The sequence below is a fragment of the Petaurus breviceps genome, unplaced genomic scaffold (assembly GCF_028583685.1).
Source record: "Petaurus breviceps papuanus isolate PSGF00001 unplaced genomic scaffold, PetGlider_PUasm1.0 90686, whole genome shotgun sequence".
Taxonomy (NCBI): Eukaryota; Metazoa; Chordata; class Mammalia; order Diprotodontia; family Petauridae; genus Petaurus; species Petaurus breviceps.
The window spans coordinates 10975682-10995342 of NW_027187309.1; the positions used below are offsets into that span (position 1 = coordinate 10975682).

Below are 19661 nucleotides of genomic sequence, written 5' to 3' on the forward strand. Positions count from 1 at the left end.
ACTTACAAAGCAGCTCTTGATGAACTGGGACTGATCGCCTAATTAGTCAAGTGGACGAGAACTCCTTCTCTGAAACATGAAATCAAATAAAAATTGGTATAAAGGCTTTTTACAAATTCAAATTACCTATATTTGATTTCTACTTCAAAATAAAATTGATCATAACAATAGAAAAGCAGGTTACTGCCTTTAAAAAATTAATTCCCATAACTGAAAAAAAAACTGTAACAGAATAGACAAACAAATTTGTTGTAAAAATACAGATTTTAATTCTATTCACAATCTAAATGATCAGTATGTTACTTTGAAAACATTTAGGTTGATAAAATAATGATGAATAAGGATAAACAATAATTGAACAATAATAGTTTCTTTAAAATCTTCCAAAAATGCACATTTATTGGTCCTTGCTGCCTCATTTGAGAGCTATCTCAGATATAACTTTTTTCCATCTATTGTAGTAGATTAGCTGAATGTAGAAAATTGTTTTATAAGCTAGAAGTTAATATAGTAAAAAGTTACACAGATATTAAATAAATTATATCAATTTTGTACTACATTTATAAAGAAAAAAGAGCAGGGTTCATGTGGGCTGTGCTTTGATGTAGGACTTTTGTTATCTTGAGTTTCAGGTTTCAAAATCCATCCCACACATTTGAACCTCACATAGTAGGTATATGGGTAAATGAGAAAGAAAGTATGGAAGTATGTGACCAGAAAAAATTCCACTTCTGCATTTTGGAGAAAAGTAAGGGAAAGGAACAAAGGGAATTGAATACATGAGAAGTTATCAGAGTCTGTATGGGAAACTTATCATCACAAAAGGTAGAACAATGTACTGTCTGTCTCAGAGAAGCCTCTATATGCCCTTATCCTTAAAATGGAGATACCTTATTATGCGAGTATCTTGCAGCTCTCAAAATAAGTAGTTCTTCAATTCAATTACACAAAATTAAAGGTGACTACTCAATTCATTTCCTTGTGCCAGGCGCTGTACTAAATGCTGGAGGTTCAAAGAAAGGCAAAAAAAAGGGTACCACATAAGTCTTATTTAAGGCTAATTCCAAGTCCCTGACATTTAAGTCTATTTCCTATTCACAATATATATTTTTTGTTGGTTTGTTTCTCTCAATTAGTACCTATAGTAAATTGGCCAGGTTGAAGTTTTGAGCAAAGATCAGGCATAATAACAGATACCACTAAATGCAGCCAGGCATTTAAGGTGTTTTCTCTAATAGTGATCTGTCACTAGATTGTGCAGTGGTCAGAGCACTGGGCCTGGATTCAGGAAAGTATGACTTCAAATCTAGCCTCAGACACTGTAATAGTAATGGGAATTTGAAGATCTCCTTGGCCCCTTAATAAGCCTAAGGGAATTTGAAGATTCCCCCTGCCCCCTAATAGGCTTAATATAATCACATGGAGCCTGTGGTAGGAGGAGTTTGCTAAACAGTAGAGCAGAGATCACAGGAAGCTGGGAGTCAAGCAGCTAGATGGTAGGAGAGAGGATGCACCAGAAAGAGTTAGATTTGTGAGTGTTGGTTTGTGGGAAGGCTAAAGGATGGTATGACTCTCTGCTGAGTTATGGTGTATGTAACTTCCTTGCTACTATGATGGATTTGACTTTCTGGTGTTGGGATATGGTTTTCTGGTTTCTGAATAAGTGTTTTGCATCTGTCTTATTTATGGAGAGTCTGTTATATTTTTCAAATGAGAACGATGCCAGCATATTTACAGTTGCCATTGGCACTGTAAATTTTGTGTTGGCACTTCAGACACTTATTACCTTTGTAACTCCGGACAAGTCATTGAACTTTCATCTGCCTCAGTTTCCTCAACTATGAAATGGGAATAGGTACTGAGTCATGTGCCTTACAAATATTACCTCAAAAGATCCTCATTACAACCCTATGAATTAGGTGCTATTATTATCCTTATTGCATAAATGAGGAAACTGAGGTATTCAGAGGTTTAGTGACTTTCTCATAGTCAAGATAGTTAGTACTCTGGATTATGTATTTTGATACATCATTTCTTATATTTAAAGAATAGTGCTATATACACTTCAAGAGTCTCTATTCTTTTCTATTCCAAATAAATATCATTTCTTTGGCCTTTCCTCACAGAAACTATTTCCTGAAATTCTAATCATTTTTTGTTCCTCCCTTCTGGGACTTCTCTAGGAACTAAATAGCCAACAGTAAACATGGAAACTCAAACTTCATTCTCAAAGGACAAAAAAAATGTAGAATATAGAAAATGAATTTATCCACTTTATATTCATTTTTATAGAGCTCAACTTCTGGATTGATTATTCTTGTTGCAATATCATACAGTTGGTTCATATTCAACCTGAAGATGACCCCTAATCCTTTGATGCCTATGTACATAATAACTTTCTACATGATCTTGTTTGTTATTTCTCATTGAATTGTTCTGCACTTATATGTAATGAATAACAGCAGGCTATATGGAGAGCTAGAATGGAAATAGTTTAATAGAAGGGGTGACTTGATATCTAGGAGTTTACAATCCTAATTTCTTGATGAGAATGTCACAAGGAACCAAATAAAAACCTTCCTAAAAACAAAATATATAATTGTGCCTTATCAATGTGGCTGACACAAAGCAAAAGAATACACAATTTGTCACTAGATTTCGTATCACATAGCTAATGGCTGTCATTGGAAGTTTGAAAAGCATTTTAATAATAGTCAACATTTAGATAGTATCTTCTATGCATCAGGCACTATGATAAATGCTTTACAAATATTATCTCATCTGACACAACAACCCTGGGAGGTAGGTGCTATTATTATTGCTATTTAATAGATAAGAAAACTGAAGCAAGTTAACCAAGATCACACAATTAGTAAATGTTTGATGCTACATTTGCACTCAAAATGTCCTGACTTTATATCTAGCACTCTCTCCATTGCACCAACTAATAGCCAAATACTACCACTTATTAGTTGGTGATTCCCAACCAAAAGAGCATTTGAAGTTATCTTCAATTCTATCAAGCATTATAATAAAATTATCCAAACAATTCTCAAATTAAAATTATTACCAATATACTCTTAATTTTAAAAAGACACAACACTACTAATGGTGCTTTCAAGGAGGAGAAGGGAGAAGATTATCTGAAAATCAATCTGAGGCATAACAACTTAGAAAATCACTAGGGGTGGTTGTAAAATCTGAAAACTCAAGTAAGAAGTTAAGATGCTAGCTTTTTTCCATAGTTCCAAATGGTTTTCCTTGTAATGTCCAAAGAATTCCATTGCATCCCAATCAAGAAGTATACTTTTTTTTTTTAAAGAAAAACACAGTCCAGGATTGAGGAGATTATTATGACTGAAGGGTAGAGTTGAAACTTAATTAAGTCCATCTGAAACTTAGTTCAATACATTCTGTACTGAGATGCCTTGCCAAATTAGAAATCTAAAGGTAAAGAAATGACTGAGGTCAGCAATCTAAGCATAGTGTAATAGAGTTTAGAGTCTAAGGACCTGGGCTCACCACCTGGTTCTGCCAGTGACTAAAAGTGGGGCCTGGTTCTGCCACTGACTTAAGTCAACTCAATCTCTCTGAGTCTCAATTTCCTTATTTTTAAAAATGAAACCATTGGACTAGATCAAGTGTTCTTATCCCGAGGTCCATTAAATTGTTTTTAACATATTTTGATAACACTCCAATATATTTCTATTGTTTTATTTTATAAAGACATTTTTTATTTTATAAAATTTTTATTTTTATAAATAAATATAAAAAATAAAATTATTAAATTTTTAATTTTTATTATAATTATAAAAATTATTAAATTATTAAAAAAACTTTATTTTATAAAGACATTATTGTAATAAATTGTCCACAGGCTTCCCCAGGTTGTCAAAGGGTCGATGCCACCAAAAAAAAATGTTAAGAACCCTGGACTAGATGATCAATACATTAGTAAACATTTATTAAGTGCTTATGATATACTAGGCTCTCTGTTAAGAATTGGTGATATAAAGACAAAAAATTAAACTGATATCAAGTAGCTTATATCCTAAGAGTGAGAGAGGCTGAAATATATGTTTAAGTAAAATATAAACAGATTCAAAAATGAAGTAATGTAGGGGCATGTGCTAATATGGGTGGATCAGGAAAGTCTTCAAGAAGGAGAAATAACTTGAGCTATATTTTGAAAGGAGGTGAGTGACTCCAAGATGTGAAAGGGAGGAAGGAGATTATTTCAGGCATGGGAGATAGATTCATGCACGGGCAAGGAAATTCCATATGTGAGGAACAGCAAATAAGCCAGTTTGGATGGATTCTAGAGAATATGAAGGGGAGTGATATGCAGTAAAACTGTAAAGGAAAGTTTGAACTAATTATGAAGACCTTAAATGCCAAACAAGAATTCTCATTTTTTCTTGAAGGATAGAGGGAGAGACAGGAAGAGAGAAAGAAAGGAGAGGAAGAGAGAGGGAGGGAGGGAGAGATAAACAGGCTTCAGTTCAAAGCCTAGCTTTGGCATTTATTATCTCTGTGATCTTGGCCAAAGAACTCTTTGGCCCTTAGTTTCCTTATCTGTAAATTGAGAGAGTTTGGATGTGATGTCTTTGAAGGGACCTCCTAAATCTAAATTTCTTATCCCATTAAGAAAATCTCCTTCCTTATGAACATCTCATCTCAGATGCTGAGATGGCACTATAAATAATGGTTTTTCACTATACCACCACTTTATTACCACATTACTGTCATAGCATGGGAACAGTACTATAGAAAAGATGGGAATAGCAGCTGGATTATACCAAGGTTACATAGAGAAGTTATGTACTAGATGGCCATCCAATTTTAAGGCATTCAAGAATCAATTCTCAAATTATTTGAAAGAAGAGAAGATATTCACATTTGTGGAGGAATAAAAATAATACAAAGCAAAAACCTCGGACATTATATCACAAAAATAGCAAAGGTGCAGGAATCCCAAAAACTAATATAATTGCTTTCCTATACACAATATTTTTACATAATACATACATAGATTAAAGCATCATTGATGGAGATAAGAAAAGGCAACAGTCAGGTTCACATTAACACAAATCTCTATAGCAGACCAAATATTTACAGTCACACAACTGACTGAAATATAGAGAATAATCTACTATTTCTTACTACTATAAAATTCTACTGTTCTATTCATAATTCCACTATAAAGCACAGTGGGATATTTCTTAGTTTTCTGACTTAAAAAATTTGACTTGATAGAAAAAAAATACCATCTTAAAGGCTCTCTTCCAACATTTTATCTCTTACATTTATGCCAAATCATTTAAAATTCTTGAAAAATGTATCAACAGAGATTTCCAATGGATATGGGGGTAATGTGGTCATATATACTTTAAATAAGTTACATTAGCAGCTAGGTGGAGTATAAGGGTGAGACAAGGCAGAGAGAATTATCAAAAAGCTACTGGAAAAAGGCCAAGTGATGGGAATGTGATCCAATGTTATGGCTGTATCAGTAAAAAGAAGGATACATTTATAGGAGATGTGAAGGCAGAAATGAGAAGGACACTTCACAAACACCTCACTATCCACCTAGAAAACAAGCAAATGGAAAATGTCTATAGTCCACACTATGCTATGTAGTTGGAAAAAACTGAAAACGTAGGCTATCAACACATCAATGTTGAATAGACACTGTAGATGTACAATGAGCTAGGCCCAGAATTGAACAAAAGGGAAGCTTATTTCTCCTTTAGAAAATTGAACAGTATTTTTCATGACCCCAAGCTTCCTCTTGAGACAGAAGCCCATTTTTAAAAAATAGAGCTCTTCCAGCGTTGTGATGACTGGGAGCCATCAGCTAATACAATCTCCATAGAATTAAAATTGAGGATCACTAAAAGGGCAATGGAATACTGCAGAATGGGTTGGAGTAGGCTGAAACATTTATAAACAATAATTCCATGGCAGAAGCAATGAGAGGAATATATTCAAAGAAATTTATGACTGAAAAATAAAGAGGAATCAGTCACATAGTATGTGAGAGGGCTAAGAAATTGACTGATTAGTGATATTCAAAAACTTTAAGGGATGTAATGGAAGGTCCCTGGATTATTCGGTAGACCTGCTATGGAGGACTTATGGGAAGACACAGATAAGTGAAACATGATGGAGTGACAAGGATTGGTTGCAATCTGGAAGGCTTTTTTATATCAATGAATCATTATCACACTGTAACATCCAGGAAAAATACAGAATTAACCTTCCAGAAGTGTTACATGGTAGCATATTTATGACTCCAATGTTACAATGGAATGATAAAAACAGTAATGAATATGAAAATGTCACTGGCTTTAATAAATGAAACTAAGGGAAATCTATCAATTGGGGAAGAGACAGACAAATTATGGCATATGAATGTAACAGAATACTATTATACTATAAGAAATTGCAAACACTATTGTTTCAAAGAAACTTGGAAAAGACTTATATGGAATGATGCATAGTGAATTGGAAAGAACCAGGGAAACAATTTGTACAAAACTATTAAACACTTTGCCTAACGATATACATGTAGTATTTGGCAGATCTGGGATTCAAACCATCTCTTGCAATTTTTGACATAATGTTTCTGGGTACCCTATTTGACTGAACAGAAAAAAATATTGAAACATTATGGCTTAGTATTAGTATTTGATCTTAAGTTAACACTAGCCAGATGTGGTTGTTGTGCTGTTCATCCTTTATTCTGAAAGAGGACCAATGACATCATGATGTCTTGACTTGCTCATGACTTGGATTTGAGTAAATCAGAGCTGCACGCAGTCATCAGCCTCCCTCTTTCCTCCAGAATCATTGGAGTCTAGTGCCAAGATACAGGTTATGACAACTGGTAATGGCCCAGGATGCAGCAGGAGACTTTGACCTTTCAAAATTAAGGTCTTTCCCTAGATCTCAGTTTGTGTAAGGGAAAACCCTCAGAGTTTCTAGCCAGAAACAATTCCTATTTACACTCATTCTAGGCCTTCAAAACCTAAACAATGAACCACAGAGGCTTAGACTGTGGCTATTATTGGTCATTAAATGAAAGGGAGGAAGAGGAGGAGGAGAAACTCAGAAATGATTCAAACCTGGACAAATGATCAAGAAAGAAAAATTTCTCAGCATGGTAGATATTTTAACATTCAAAAATTTCTGGATTGAATAGATTTGTCAATAATAAAATCAAATAAAGAAATGCTCTAAAAAAAACTTGAGAAGTCATGAATCATATTAAGTACTACATATCTCTTCAACACCCAGTAAAATTCTTTACAAATAAAATTTTGTAGAATTATATCAAATTAACCTTTAAAAACTAAAATATATTTTATATTTCACCAGTATAATCACATTTGATCATACAATCTTAATATGTTTATATCTTCTCCTGCTTTTTCAAATTTGTAAATTCTGAAAACTCTCCTGTCTTGCAGAACTCACTTGTATTTTATCCTTATAGAAAGGCTTCCGCATATATTAGCTAGAGTTGCAATCACCACAAAAGAGTTGTTTGAAATGGCACAGCACCTATAGTATCTCCTTTGGGATGAGATTGAGATAAGAAAAGAGGAGCTCTCAGGGAAGATCTTAATCACATTTTTATGCTTTACTGGTTGCCACAGGCAGGTGATGTGGTATAGTGGAAAAAATGTTGTCCTGTATTAAGAACATATCAAGGAATGAATCTAGCTTCTGATTCTTACTAGTTGTGTAACCATGTCCAAAGAGTTTAGTCACTTCAAAGTTAATTATCTCATACATAAAATTAAGAATATCATATGTATTAGTTTCTTACATGTGTGAATCAGACTAGATGGCCAGAAGGCAAGGTCCTTTCCCTTTCAACTCTCAAATTCTGTGATTTTGTGAAGCCTAACCACACTGTTATGAGGATCATATGAAAACCTGTGAATAAATCATTGTACAAACTTTAAAAGTGCAATGCAAACGTCAGCTTTAATTATCATTAATGCTACTGCCAAACATATGTTCACCTTTTCCTTAAAATTTCCATTTAAGGGGAGGCTAAGTGGCTCAGTGAGTAAAGCACCAGCCCCGGAGTCAGGAGGACCAGAGTTTGGTTCCAGCCTCAGACACTTAACACTCCCCACACACACACACACACACACAAACAACTAGATGTGTAGCCTTGGGGGCAAGTTACTTAACCCCAATTGCCCTACAAAAGGCAAATAAAAAAATTTCCATCTAAGTCCAATCCTAAATTTTATTTTGGATTCAGTGTGGACTTTGTGGACCGAGTGTCCAATTAGAGCAATTTTACTGAAATGGAAAATGTATAAAGTCCTATAAATTATATAAATTTTGTTTAAAAAATGAAATCATTATTCTTCCTCCTACATTGTCCAATAATCAATCTAGCCAAGAATTTTTTGGTCATAAAGATGCATTTTGGGGGTTATGAAGATACAAAAGAAAATTAAATGCTTAGATAACACTGTTGAAGTTATACTTTTTGTTAATATTTTAAGATTGCTTTCTATATTTGGGATGTGTTGGCCAAATGTCTCCAGATAGAACATCTTGAAATTGGTCCATAACTGCTATGGAGAATGTCCTCCTGTACAGAGCCCAAATAGGAGGAAGAATTCTCTTTCAATGGAAAAGCCCTATAGATGTCTCAGAGATGGAATTCTGATTATTGTATCAATCCTTGCAATAATATCAGGGCTCAAAAAGTACTCTTTCTGATAACATATAGATGTTAATCACACAAATGGTTGTGTATGTAGATTCTAACAAATTCATAATGATGAGGATGATGCTAATGATGATAACTAACATTTATATAGTATTTTAGGGTTTGCAAAGTATTTCTAGATAAAATGTTCATATTATATTCAGAACAACACTGAGAGGTACTGAGAGGTAGAGGTATTATTGTTTCTATTTTATAAATAAGAAAACTGAGGTAAATAGAGGTTAAATGAGTTGCCCAGTGTCACACAATTTTTAATCATATGAGGCCCAAATTACTTAGGTCTTCCTAAGTCCAGTCAGTCAATAAACATTTATTAAGCAACTACTATGAGCTAAACACTGAGAATACAGAAAAAAGTAAAGGAGTCCCTACTTTTAAGAAGCTCACAGTCTAATGGGGGAAACAACATGAAAGCAACTATATATAGGATAAATTAGAAATTATGAAGAGAGGAAAGAAATTAGAATTAAGAGAGATCAGGAAAGGGTTCCTGTAGAAGATGGGACCTTGGCTGGGACTTAAAGTAAGTCAGAAAGCAGAAATAGAGATGAACATTCCAGGCAGGGGACAATAGCCAGCGAAAATGCCTAGAGTCAGAAAATGGAGTTTTGTTTAAGAAACAACAAGGAAGTTAGTGCCTCTCTATTGTAAAGGATCTATGGATGCAAGGTATAAGAAGACTAACCATCTTTTTTTTTTTTTAAGCAATTGGGGTTAAGTAACTTGCTCAAGGTTACACGGCAAGTTATTATTTCTGGGTGTGGTGCTGAGTATCTGAGCCTGGATTTGATCCAGGTTATCCCGACACTGGAGCCGATGCTCTTACTCGCTGATCCACCTGGCCGCCCCTAAGACTAACCATCTCATAAAGAGATTTGAATGCCAAATGCAAAATTCTATAATCAATCCTGGAGGTAACAGGGAGCAAATGAAATTACTTAATGGAAAGGAAAGCTGGAAGGTGTAGGTAAGAAAATGTGATTAGACCTATGCTTTAGGAAGATCATTTTGAAAGCTGAGTGGAGGATGGACTGGAATGAAGAAAGGGTTTTGAGAGGGAAGCTTCAGTTTTGAACTCAGTTAATGAGTTCAATTTTGGATATACTAATTTTAAGATGTCTGCAGGATATCTAGTTTGATACGTCAAACAGGAAACTGTGACGTTAGAAAAGAGGTGAAGGCTGGACATTTGTGAATCATCAGAATATAGATGATAATTGAATCCATGGGAAATGATGAGATCACCAAATGAAACAGGGAGAAGAGAAAAAGGCCCAAGGAAAAGCCCTTTGGGTTACTGATAGTAACAAGCATGTCCTGGATAAAGATCCAGCAAAGGAAATTGAGAAGGTACATTCAGATAGGTAGAAGGAGAACCAGATAACAGTGGTGCCATGAAAATATAGACAGAAGAGAATAAAAAATAGAATAATGAGGAGAAGAAGGTGATGGAAAGTGTAAAAGTTTTTAGAGAAGTCAAGGATAAAGATTTAGACAAAGCTATTAAATGTGTTCATTAAGAGGTCATCAGTTATCTTTGGAGAGAGAAGTTTTATTAAATTCTGAGGTTAGAAGTCATACTATAGAAAGTTAAAAAGGGAGTGAGAAGAAAAACCATGGAGGAACATATTGTGGAATGCATTTTCAAGGCTGTTAGTCACAAAATGGGAAAGAAATACAGGATGAGGTAGTTGGTATAGATGGAAGTGAATGTTTTTTATTTTGAAGATGGGGAAAGATAAGCGTGTTTGTAGGCAGTAAGGAGGAAGCCAGCAGATAAGGAGGAATTGAAGATAAGTGAGAGACTTCATCTAATTGATGGGGCAATCTGCTAAAGAAGATAGAATATATAGAGGTTACTTGTGAATGTAGAGGAGTTTGCCTTGGCAAGAAGAAGGGCTGTTTTTTCATTTGAGACAGGGGTGAAGGAGGAGATTTTGACAGAAGGCAGCTGCATGATATGAGGTGAAGAAGAGAGAAGAGAGAGCTTGTGGTGAATGGTCTCATTTTTTTCAGTAATATAAAGCAAGGATCTCAGCAGAGAGAGGTTAAGAGGAGTGATGGGAGGTTTGAGAAGAGAGGAAGAGATCTTGAAAAACCATTGTAGTGAAGAGGATAGTGAATTAACTCAGGACTAGAAAAAGGATTGCCTGGAAGAAGTGGGGGCCCAGTTGAGGTTATGTAACATAAATTTTTACTAGAGAGTCAAACCAGTTTAGTGATTTTTCCCAGCATTCTTTCCCCTGTACCAACTACCTGCCTATCAGCAATGGTTTGTGATGAAAACTTGTATAAAAAATATTGTTCCCATCTTATAGTACATTGCCTTGCATATATAAGGCAATAATTTTTAAAAAATTTTTTAGAAACTTTATTTTTAATTTATGGAATTAAACAAGCATTTCTATAACATTGTACAATAAAAGATGACTGTGCATGAAACTGCAAATCTATTATGCACAATTTGCTATTCCTTTCAAATATAAAACAAAATTTTCTTATAAATTTTTTGTTTGCTTCTCTCCCCACTCTAGAGATGTCTACCATTAGACACAAATAGGCATATTTGTATACATTTATTCTATACATACTTCTATTTATCAGGTCTGTCTTTGGATGCAAAGAGTATCTTTCTTCATATGTTATCGTTAATTTAGGTATTTATAAAAGACAAAATAACTAATGCATTCAAAATATTTCTTAAGACAATATTGCCATTATTGCACAGTGTTTTCTTGATTCTGCTCATTTCACTCTTCATTATTTCACTTAAGTCTTTCCATGTTTTTCTAAGATCATTGAGCTTTAATAATTGTTAATCTATCTATAGCCTTTGACCCAGCAATACAACTACTTGGGCTATTTTCAAACAGCATTATAGAAAGAAGAAAAGAACCTATATATTCTAAAATACTTATAGCAGTTCTCTTTGTGGTGGCAAAGAATTAGAAATTACAGGGATGCCCTTCACTTGGGGAATGGCTGAACAAGTTGTATTATATGATTGTGATAGAATACTATTTTGCTAAAAAAATGACAACCTCAGAAAATTTAGAAAAACTTCCCTGATATCCTAGAACCAGAGGGTAAAATAGAAATTGAAAGAATCCATCAAACATCTCTTAAAAGAGATCCTAAAATGAAAGCTCCCAGCAAAATTATGGCCAAATTCCAGAACTCTCAGGTCAAAGTGAAAATACTTCAAGAAGCCAGGAAAAAATGCAAATACTATGGAGCCAAATTGAGTAGGTATTACAATAAAAGAGCAGAAGATTTGGAATACATTATTCAGGAAGGGAAAACAGCTGGGATTTCAACCAAGAATAACCTATCCAGCAAAACAGAGCATAGTCCTTCAAATAATAAATGGATATTTAAAGGAACAGAGGACTTTCAAGCATTACTGATGAAAAGACAGGAGTGGAAAAGAAAATTTGATTTTTCAAATAGAAGACTCAAGAGAAGTATAAAAAGGTTACAATGAAAGAGAAATCATCAGACTCAATGAGTTTAAACTGTTTGACTATTTATATAGGTAGATGATACATGTATCATCTAAGAACTTATCATTATTAGGACAGTAAGAAGGGTTGTATATAGAAAGAGGATGCAAAAGTAAGTTGATAGATGGGTATAGGGAGTGAGGGGATAGATGAGAAGCAGGTATGCTCTAGGAGAAGGGGGAAGGGAGAGGAAGAATAAGGAAAACTACTTCACAAAAAAAGAGGCATACAAGGAAAAGCTTTTATAATGAAGGGATAAATGTTTGAAGGAGCAAAGCTTGAACCTCACATCTAAACTCTCTCAAAGAGGGAAAATATATAACACAAACTCATTGGTAACAGAAATCTATCTTTACTCAACAGGAAAGTAAGGGAAGAAGAGATAAGGAGTAACTGGAGGAAAGGGTGATAAAACAAAGAGGACATATAAAAGAAGAAAGTGATCAAAGGGAAATAAGACTTTAGAGGAGGAAGAGAGTGAAGGAGAGAGGGAGGGAGGGAAGGAGTTAGAAAGAGGAGAGGGAGAGAGAGAAAGAAGGAGGGAGGGAGGGACAGAGAGAGAGAGAGAGAGAGAGAGAGAGAGAGAGAGAGAGAGAGAGAACTATTAATAGAATAAAACAGGATGGAAGGAAATGCATAGTTAGTCATCATAACTGTGAATGGGATGAATTCACCCATAAATCAGAAACAGAGAGCAGATGGATTAGGAATCAGAATCCAACATTATGTTTATAAGAAACACACTTAAAAGAGAGACACATAGAGTTAAAATAAGGGGCTAGAGTGGAATCTATTATGCTTCAACTGATGAAAAAAAGGTAAAGGGTAACAATCATGATCTTAGATAAAGCAAAAACAAAAATAGACCTAGTTAAAGGGGATAATCAGGGAACCTACAAGTTCCTAAAAGGAATCATAAGAAATTGAATAAAATCAATACCAAACAGCATAGCATTCACATTCTTAAAAAAAAATAAATCACAGAAGGAAATAGTAAAACTATACTAGTGGGGGCCTTGAACTTTCTCCCTCAGAGCTAGATAAATCTAACTCTAAAATAAGTAAGAAATAAGGAGATGAATAGAATCTTAGACCTCACAACCAAAGAAAAGCAGAAATATTACATGCACTGTTTTCAGTCCATAATGCAATAAAAATGCATTTAATAAAAGCACATGGAAGCATAGATTTAAAATTATTTGGGTACTAAATAACTTAATCCTAAAGAATGAGTGGGTCAAAAAACAAATCAAAGGAGAGATTATTAAACTGAAAGTTAAAAAAAACATTGAACTAATAAATAAAACTTGGAGCTGGTTTTATTAAAAATAGACAAACCACTTTTTAATTTAGTTTAAAATAGGAAGAAGAAAAATAAATTACTAGTATCAAAATGAAAAGGGTAAATTTAATAACAATAAAGATGAAATTAAAGAAATTATTAGGCATTACTTTGCCCAGTTATGTCTGTAAAACTGACAGTCTGAGTGAAATAATGAATATTTACAAAAATATAACTGCCTAGATTAAGAAAAAAGGAAATAGAATACTTAAATATCCTACTTAGAAAAATAAATTGAAAAAGCCATCAATGAGCTCCCTAAGAAAAAAAATCCCTAGGACCAAATGGATTCACAAGTAAATTCTAGCAAACATTTCAGGAACAATTAATCCCTATATTATATAAACTATCTAAAAATAGGTAAAGAAGGAATCCTACAAAAATTCCTTTTATGACACAAATGTGGTACTGATACCTAAGCCAGGGGAAGCCCCCCAAAAAAGAGAAAAAAACTAGATCATTAATTTCCTTAATGAATATTGATGCAAAAACTTCAAATAAAACACTAACAAGGAGATTATTGCTATAGATCACAAAGATCATACACTTTGACCAGGTAGAATTTATATATGGTTATGCAATAGAGGCAGAAAAACTTTTGATGAAATGCAACAGCCATTCCTCTTCAAAACACTTGAAAGCATATGAATTAATGGAGCCTTTTTTTTAAAATATGATAAGTAGTATCTATCTAAAGCCAAGAACAAACATTATCTGTAAAGAGGATAAAGTTAAAGCCTTCCTAGGAAGATCAGGGGTAAAGTAAGGATGCCTATTATCACTACTATTATTCAATATTGTACTAGAAATGCTAATTTTAGCAATAAGACAAGAAAAAGTAATTGAAGGAAACAAAATAGGCAACAAGAAAACAAAACTATCATTCCCCGAAGATGATATGATGCTATACTTGGAGAATTCTAGAGAATCAACTGAAAATCTAGTTGAAACAATTAGCTTCAGGAAAATTTCCTGATGTGAAAAAAATTACATAAATTATCACTATTTCTATATATTAACAACAAAACATCAAAAGATAGAGAAATTCCATTTAAAATAATTATACACATTATAAAATACAAGGATTATATGAAGACAATTACAAAACACTTCATATAATTATGGATAGAGGTCAACAATTAAAGAAATATTAATTGTTTATGGATAGGGTAAGCTAACATCATAAAATGACTATCCTAAGTTATTTTATTTATTTAATGCTATATCAAACTAGAGCTAGATAAATAATCACAAAATTCAGCTTCAAAAAATAGGTCAAGAATATCAAAGGAATCAGTGTAAAAATGTGAAGGAAGCAGCCTAGCAGTTTCAGATTTTGAACTATAGTTCAAAGTAATAAGCATCAAAACAATCTGTGAGTGACTAAGACATGCAGTGGTGCAATGGTATGTAATATACTATAGTAAATTACTACAGTCATCCAGTTTTTGATCAATCCAAAGATCCAAGCTTTTAGAATACGAACTCAACAGCTGACAAAAATTGCTGGAAAAACTGGAAAGCATTTTGGCAGAAAGTAGGCACAGACTTTTATCTCACACCACATGCCAAGGTAGGGTCAATACATATATTGCAAAACATTTTTTTTCAGTTTTGTGTTTTCCTTGAAAAAAAGCTTTAAATCAACACTTATTAGAGACATGCAAATCAAAACAACTCTGAAGTACCACCTCACACCCATCAGATTGGCTGACATAATGGAAAAGAAAAATGACAAATAGCTAGAGGGGATGTAGAAAAATTGGGACACTAATGCACTGTTAGTAGAATTGTGAACCAATCCAATCATTCTAGAGAATAATTTGAAACATTCCTGGGAAATTGCAGAGTAGGTCAGAAATTTCCAGGTTCCCCAGATTTCCTCCACAAACAGAAAATCTCCATGGAATGAATGCAGAGTAGCAAAAATAAAGGGATAAAGCACTTATTCTTCTAAGATAACTTGAGAGGACCTCAGAAAATACAGAGCCTCCATGGCTGAGGTTTGGCCTGAGCAAAGTGTTAGATACCAGGTCAACTCCACTGAATCAACAAACTACAGACCCTATAGCAGCTTTTTCAGGAAGCAGACTAGGCCTCAAGAAACTTCACTTGAGGAACGTTTACCTCACAAACCTTTATCTAACAAATATCAGATGACCGAGTGGAAGAAGACTGAAATACATTCCCTGCCCACCCTCCAACCTGCTTTTTCCAGAAGCCAGGCCTAGCAGTGCTGACCAGAAGATCCAAGGCTGTGGCTGTGGGCAAGGAAGAGTGAGCACACACCCAGTGAGTGGGCTACCACAAGGAGAAAGAACATTTTTTGGAGATCCTGGCCAGGGCACATAAGATTGTACACACCCTTTGACGCAGGAATACCACTACTAAGTCTGTGTCCCAAAGAAAAGGGAAAAGGGTGTATATGTATGAAAAAAGTGGAAATCAAGGGGATGGCCATCAATTGGGGAATGGCTGAGCAAGTTGTGGTATATGATTGTGATGGAATAAGAAATTTGATGCTAGAAGAACTTCCAATAAGGATGGTTTCAGAAAAACCTAAGAAGATTTATATAACTCATGCAAAGTAAAGTGAAAAGAATCCAGAGAATATTGTACACAGTAACTACAATATTGTAACAATGATCAACTGTGAAAGACTCGGCTACTCTGACCAAAAAAAAAAAAAGATGCGAGACAATTGCATATTACCCATGATGAAAAATGTGATCCACCTCCAGAGAAATGATGAACTATGAATACAGATGGAAGCACACACTTTTTACATTTTTTCTTGTTTCATTATGTATTTTCTTTTATAGCATAACTAATATGGAAATATATTTTCATGATTTCTTATGTATCATCAAAATCAAATTTCTGGCCTTCTCAAGGAGGAAGTCCAAGTGGAAGGGAAAGAGAGAATTTGAAACTCATAAAAAATTTAAATGACTTTTTAAAAAAATTACGCCTAATTGGGAAAAAATTAACAATATAACTAAAAATATATTTCTATTTTTTAAATGAACAAAAATGGTTTTGGGGCAGTTGTGAAATATATAATGGAAGGAAGTAGCTGCTAAAATGAAAGTTTGGTTCCAGATGACCAGTGAAATATGTTATAATTTTTAAAAGAGGCAAATGGATTGCTGCTTTCCAAAATGTTCCACGAGAACAGACTCAAGGGGCTGTAGAGGACAGAGAAAGTAGTAAATAAAACTTACCTTACTGCTTTAGCAAAAGTACAGAAGCTAGTAAACATCCTTAACTATGTATAGAGTAGACTGCAAGGGCTCTAAAGAATCCCATATGAGTCAGAGAATTGCTGTCCTCAACTAGCTGAAACACAGTAATCATAGCATAGGAGAAAGGCTAGATACCTCTCATCTCTAGGTTAAACTAAATTTCATTTAAGTGAAAAATAAATAGAGAAGTATCACAATTCTGCCTTGCTGTGAACAAACAACAGTTAGAGAAAGGTAACCTTAAATAGAATGATCTAACTAGAAGAAAGGTTACCATACATACCCAGCCATATAATACCTCAGTACACCAAGGTTAGCCCGTACAGTGCACAAAACCTACAGGGGCCTTGCCTGATTATGAACAGGACTGGAAGCTTTGGATACAAAGAAATGAGGAAAATAAAAAACTGCACTGCCACTTTTACCTAGCACCAATACAAAGTTTATTAATGAATTGGTGAATATTTGTCTTGAAGTTATCTTTTAAATGTTACTCCTTATCACCATCATATCCAATTTACTTTCTATTTGTTTAATATTTGCCCATACTGTAATTTCTTAATATTTTATTCAGAAAAAGTAAAATTTGGTTGTACTTGGTTTTATTTGGTTGTAGAGAAACCTATGCACCTGTCTAACAAGACAACAGTGCCTGCTAGTGGTGACTACCCAAGCTGCAGACATACTCTTAGATGGTGCTTTCTATATCATATAATAGAATGCAAAAATAGAGACATGCTTTACTTGACTTATTAGGAAACTTTCAAAATAGCATGGAAGGTGGTTGTGGACATGGCATGCAGGGTGATCCAAAAGTCTTAATGCAGTTTTCAGCTTTAGTAGCTGAAAATTGCACTAAGACTTTGGGGATACCCTGTAATTTGTGTTTTTCAGATCCTAAAAAGTAAAAGATTAATTCAGTACACTCAAGAAATTCAAAACATGTCAACTTAACAGTTTCATCCCAAGGCTTGAAATCAGGAAAATTATGTTCTATTCTGGGCTCTCTCACTGACTCACTGTTTAACTTTGAACAATTCATTTAATATCCCTCATGGTTCACATCCCCTACCTCTAAAATAGCACTTTCCAAGCACATCTCTTTGGGTGCCCAGACGCCCTGCTGAGATCTCCTTCCTGAGTGCTCTATGATGTGTGATTTCCGAGATGACTTATTTTTGCAAGGATGTGTGATAGCTGTCAAAAAAATTATAAAACCTTTCCAGTGATCAATAAGCAGTATCTTTTGCTTTAGATCACTTCAAGCCCCATCTGTGGACAATATGCCTTCTAGCTGTTAATAACCACAGAGGACTTAGTTTTATGTTTGTACCAGGAATATAGGGTGAACTTCTCTATATTCAATCCCATTAGTTTCTCTAAGAAGGGAAAAGGAAAAAAAACATAAAGATATTCTTATAATGCTGATGTAGCATAGTATATTCCCGTTCAGAAGTAGGTGGACTACATCCTCCCCTCAGGTTCCTTCGGTAGTCTGAGGGGTTGGGGTTCTCTTTTTCTACTGCAATCAATTCAAGCCTCCTTCCTGCTCCTTTTTGCATTGCTACCCTTTCACCTGGAACAGAGAAGAATAAACACAGGGTCCAATAACCAAGGGATGTTCCCCAGGGCTACATGGATGGCCTTAGGTTTGAGAAGGTTTCAGTGGCTCTCCCCTTACACTGTCATCTCTCATTAGATACTCTGATCAAAGGATTGACCAAATGATGTAAAGAGAGTCAGGCAAATGTGACCCAGTCATTTTTGAAACTCTTACCCTGCAGTCAATTAAAAAAGGCTCTTTCTCAACCAAGTGGTTAACAGATCAAAACCAGTTAGAGAATGTCTGCCCACATGCTGTAGTTTCTCCAAGGACCTTCCCATTGCAGCCATCCCAACTCTCTCAGAAGTAGGCTTCCCAGCTTCTTTACATGAGGAGTTACATCAGCTAAGAAAGCTGACAGGGTCTGCTTGAATCAGCCCCTGGTTAGACCAACAATGATGTAATTTCTCTTCATGTGGCAAGGAAGAGAAAATGGAATTACTTCTTCCTCTTCATTTTTTCCTTTAAGCCAAGAAGACATAGATTTATATTCAACCATAGGATTACACACTAACTGTGTGATCTTATATAAGTGAGTCACTTACAATATTAGTGCTCTGAGCAATACTCTGTGACAGCTGGGTGGTGCAGTGGAGAAAGTACCAGTCCTGGAGTCCAGAAGACTCATCTTTGTGATTTCAAATCTGGTCTTGGACACTTACTAACTGTAGGACCCTGGCCAAGTCACTTACCCCTCTCTGCCTCAGTTTCCTCATCTGAAAAATTATCTGCGAAAGGAAACGACAAAACATTCTGGTATCTCTGCCAAGAAAAAAACAAAATGGATTCACAAAGATATGACTAAAATGACTGAACAATAAAAAAGCAATACTCGTCAAGCAGAACAGGTGCCAAACCGCATTGACAAAGGAGGTTTTTATATCACTGGAATAGTCCCTATACCTATCCTTTGAAATTAAAGCCCAAGAAATGAAATAAAGTTTAAAAGAAAGTCAAGAAACACAAAGGAGCCATTGCTTCCTTTTTTTTTCAATTTTTCCTCAGAAAATTAGTCTTTCCCCAGACAAAGAAAAAGGTTTTATTTTATTTTTATTTAACTGCATTGCAATTACCTGAATTTGTATTTATCTGTGTCATACCTTGAACATCTCCACTAACTCCTTCTAGCCACAGAACGTGACAACATATTATTGGGCCCTTTTTGTCAACATTAGAAGTAAGAATGTAGTCACAGGTATTCATTTAT

General features: G+C 34.6%; 1 protein-coding gene across 10 annotated transcripts in view; it reads right to left on the reverse strand.

Moving 5' to 3' along the window:
* The window catches only part of PLCB4 (phospholipase C beta 4), a 537045-nt gene that overhangs the window by 352217 nt on the left and 165167 nt on the right, over positions 1-19661 (reverse strand). For 8 of the 10 annotated variants that reach the window (XM_069065424.1, XM_069065418.1, XM_069065422.1 and 5 more), the window contains one exon: positions 7-69. The exons of 1 other annotated variant lie outside the window; for it this stretch is intronic. The gene's annotated coding sequence lies outside the window, so the exon portion shown is untranslated. Of the gene's footprint in view, positions 1-6; positions 70-19146; positions 19217-19661 lie in introns of all 10 variants that reach the window. One more of the 10 variants, XM_069065421.1, reaches the window with a different exon arrangement.